This window comes from Copadichromis virginalis, linkage group LG7 (genome assembly GCF_057382275.1).
Source record: "Copadichromis virginalis isolate Kocher_CV1m ecotype Utaka linkage group LG7, C_Virginalis_male_GT1.1, whole genome shotgun sequence".
Classification (NCBI taxonomy): Eukaryota; Metazoa; Chordata; class Actinopteri; order Cichliformes; family Cichlidae; genus Copadichromis; species Copadichromis virginalis.
Genome location: NC_140624.1, coordinates 54,779,765 through 54,784,558, shown reverse-complemented (window position 1 = coordinate 54,784,558; position 4,794 = coordinate 54,779,765).

Here is a 4,794-nt window from a genome sequence, read left to right as displayed (position 1 = left end):
AGCACTTCGCGTGACGTCAGACTGCGAGCCAATCACAACCCGTCCCTTAGAATAATAATGAAGGAGGAAATTGCGAAGCTTTGCAAAGCAAAGCAAAACAGCAACATTTTAACGCATTTCACTGCGTTGCTCGCTGAAGATCGTGTGTTGTTACTGGGTGAAGTGTGTAACACTGTTCCATGCAAGCAGAGGGAGTTTCTCAGAAGTCTGCAAATCATCACGCCACGAGACTTTGATCAGCGTGGAGTGGCATCACACTCCAGCTACATTAACCTGGGTATGTAATGTGTAACTCACTAGTAACAACCGGCTAATGTGCAACAAGTTGGAACTCAAGTGAAGAAATGAGTGATCCCAAAGTGTGACACCCTCCATGCGTGCAGAGCACTGAAGTGGACTCGCTCTTATTTCTGATGATTAATCAGAAGGTCTATTAAACCTACAGTTTAACGGTTGTTTACAAAAAGATCAGATGCACTGTCACATGGAAATTTTACTAGTAATTATTTATTTGCACATCATAATAGGATAAGGACTCAACGCTCGGAAAAGTTATGGAACGCTGAAGAAAACATCTGGTGGAATTCCCCCCCAACTAATTAGTAAAATGACTGGGAATAAAAGAGCATACCACAGAGGATGAATCTTTGAGAAGTAAAGCTGGGGAGGGGTTAACCAAAAGACTTGGCCAGCAAATAGTTTATTCTTACTCACCTCTTTTTGCCATGTGTGCATACACCACTTTGCATTTAATTGTTAGTTATTATTAAACTCTTGATGTCTTTCATAGTGTATCTTCAATCCTGCACACGCAGCCCCCCACCAGCTTGGTTCTTCCTGTTAAAAGGGAGCTTTTCCTTCCCACTGTTGCCAACTGCTTGCTTATGGGGGTCATCTGATTGTTGCTTTATACCTTACAATATAAAGCACCTTGAGGTGACTGTTGTCTGCTATATAAATAAAATCAAACTGAAATAGTTTTGTGGCAATTTTTGTCATGTAAAGTCAACCATAAGATTTAGAGAATGAAAAGAAATCCTTGTATGCGAGGGAAAAGGCTGAAAAGCAGACCTGCATAGCTCTGGGTGACTCTGCAGTCTGCATGGGCTCAGGAACAGTGGTGGAAATGAACAAATGCTGCGTCTGAGAATGCAAATTAGAACTCTGCAATATAAGAAGAGAAATAAAACACATTAAGTTAGCTCAAGAAGAGCTGGAGCCTTCTCTAAGCATCTTATTTTAAGTAGGCTGATGTCGAAAACTGTCCTGTGGACTGTGCAAATTTGAAATAGTTTTTAGATATCATGGACACTGCTTCCTATGGACAATCAGGTTTTTTTTTTTATCAGCTTGTAGTTTAAAAGCAAGCATTTGTGAGGCAGTAAGGAAATATAGGCAAAGATAAGGTAAAGGAAACATTTAATACGGAGTTAATACGAAATGATACATACAGGTTTTGTAGCAGCATATGCTATTATCCATCATCTTTCTCAAAGACGGCTCGCTCATTTCAGCCAAAGCATGTTCTGCATGATGGACGGGACTCAAAGAACCCTGCTGCCCTCCTGAGAACATTTGGCACGTAAAATAAAGATGATCTTAGCGGTCTGAAAAACAGCAGCACAATCATAGAATAAATGAAGTACACAAAATACTCTTTTTTCAGAACTATGTCAATAGGTCCTGAGTTCCTACATGCTCCCAGAGAGCTGTTAAAAGAAAGTTTGATGGAAATAAAATGTGAACTATCAACATGTGTGACTTTGAAATGTTCAACTGGCATCCAAATCCATACGAGGATATGGAGTAATATATTATGGAAACAGGGATGTAATACAATGAGGCGAAAAGAAACCCAAACAGTGCTTCAGTTTATGGAGAAAGTCAGCTACTTTTTAATGACAACATAACATTTTTCCACCATTTAGACTACATCACAACAATAAACATCCTCTCAAATGTGGTTCCTGCTGACAACATCTTATCTGGAATGGGGCTGTGGTCTAAAGCCTGATGTCTAGGGAGCGGAGGGGGGGGGAGCAGAAGATATCGAGGCGTACCTACATTAGACCTTGCCGGGTTAATTTGCAACACATACAAATAAAGAAACAGAGCCGAACAACTAGTATAAATAAATCACATGCCCTCCACTCACTCAGACAGGCATGTGACGAAAGAAAGATTGGGCAAGTTCTAGAGACATTTAGAGTGAATGCTGTGTGGCGTGTGTCTCACTTCTCATTCACCAGCGGACAGACCGATTGCTGTGTTTTGAAACATTACAGTGACTAATTAAATGTCTTGTGACCAACGGCGCACTCGTGAATTTTACAGGAAAGTAGGGAGCCGAAAGGAGATTTTTGGTTTAAAAACAAAAACAAAAACCGCTTGGGTAAATTAACTGCTGATTAAAAACTGAGCGATCTGGTCACAGATGAGTTCTCACGCCTGGCAGACCATCTGAGAAAAAAATACAGAATTCACAGTCCTCTCCCAGCTGTGTTGTTTATTCACAGGAAGCTGCTGAAAAGTGGTGAGACTTAAAGCTCCAAATGGAAGCATATTTCACTGTGTATAGACAGAAACATTAAATAAACACGAACTATCAAATAAACCGTGTAGTTTTCTCTAGAAGTTGATCGGACTTGAAACTCAATCACAGTAACAGGAACAAACAGCATAACACTCATCCAGTTGTCCAACAGATGCAACTTATCTGCTCCCCCAACGTTCAACATGTGTTTCAATTAAAACTGTCTAGGAAATCTCTATCTGTATCTTCCACTTGGAGCACATCCTGTGCTCCTCCTTCTGAGGTCACAGGCTACGTGCTGAAAAACAGGAAGTGTGTGATTGAGTTATTTGCAAGCTTATCCTGAGCGAGTCTGTATTAATGGCTACTGGGTTGATTAGTTCACATAGCAAACTTGTGGAAAAACAACTTTTCTTTTCTTTACAGCTTGTCCAATTTGTCATCTTGAATTTAAGGGAGAATCTCTGACCTCTTCAGAAAGGGATCTTTGCTGGATAAAAAGATGTGCAGCTGAGGGATCATTTGCATAGCCTATGTGGGAGTAGTGTGATATAGCACTTCTGTTTTTACAGTACCGCATAAAAGTCTTGAGCTACCCTTCATTTCTTTATATTTTGCTATAGGAAAATTGGAAATGGGTGGAGCAGATAAAACATCTGCAAACACAAATAAACATACAGGATATAAAGCAAAAACACCATTTGTACAAGTCTAATGAGCTTAAAAGTCAGTATTTGGTATGACCACCTTTATTTTTCAACACAGCCTTTAATTGGTCTTCAGAAATAGGTGTGTTGGAGCCAATCAGATGCTTTCCAGATGATATTACATGGTAGATTAAAAATTGACAATATTTTCAGCGTTCATAATTGCATCAATTTCAACAAAATCCTGAAAAGCAGTCCAAACCATGACAGAGCCTCCACCATGTAACAGATGGCTGCAGACACCCACTGTTGTTGCTCTCTCCTGATCTCCTCTGTACATATTGATTTCAACCAAAAATTTCAACATTTTTCTTCCTGTTTCCCTTCCTTAAAAATACCTTCTTGGCTGCCATCCTTTCCATTGAGACCCTTTCTGATAAGGCTTTGGTAGATGGATCAGGTGAAGTGCATCCTCAAATTTTTTGAGGACGCACTGCAAGGCAAGTGACGTGCTTTTGTAACAAAGTGCCTAAAAATACAATTACAGTTGTTTCTTTGCTCAGTTGTCTGTTATGTGTACATACAACACTGATTCATCCCTTGAGTTATGTGTCTTTTTAAATGCTTGAATGACTCATAGGTCAGTGTTAAGTGGCTTAACAAAAAAAAAAAAAAAAAAAAAAACAGCTCTGAAAATGGTCATGTACAAAGACTCGGTGAGTCAGTGTCCAAAATAAAACTTTGTAAGACCTTCAAAGCTAGGGATCACTTTAAAATGAGAAATTAAAGAAAATCTAACTTTTTAGAAGCAAAATATAAAGAAGTGAGCAATGCCCTGTGCACTGTATTGCATATCTGTAGGTGTACGTATGCAACAGATGAGGTTTGTTTTTTTCTTTTTAAGAGAAGTGACCTACGGGTGAAAAAAAACGAAAAAAATAAATAAAGGGAAGGGAAACCTTCCTGAGCGTCAGTGACTTATCTTGTGACGCCGGCTGTGCATTGTTTCAATTGTTGTTTATGAGGGATGAGCAAAAAAAAAAAAAGTGACAAGGAGCTGAAATAGAGGATGTAAGCCTTGTGAAGATGACTGAGATCAGATTATTTGAAAAGCAACAGAAGAGCTGTTATGTCACTGCAGCATGACTGTTGCCGTGTCCTGTAATTGTTTCTGATTTGATTTTGTTATAAACTTAAAAGAAAAAAAATGCATAGCAGCGACTTCTGGATACAGAATTGTCTAAAAATGTGATCCACATTCTTTGGAGAGCAGAGACATGCGGCCTTGCATCACTTCTTATTTGTTATACTGCACATTAGAACATCAAACTTAGTTTAATCATTTAATGGTGGACTTTAACCCCTGACGCCTGTTATATAGATTGAATTAAGACAAATAAAGCGTTCATATTTGTAAGAGAGGCTAGCATTATTAAGGACTGCACTCTAAACATACAGTGGTGTTCTTTAAGAGCTTTCAGCATGAACAGCAACAGCCAGAGGGTGGTTACTGTGTTCAATCAAAGCTGAAAGTTTGTACTGTGAATGTTGTGTTTATGTTCCCATCATCTGTGTGGAGGATTGGAAAATGAACTTCATCTATTACAGTCCTCC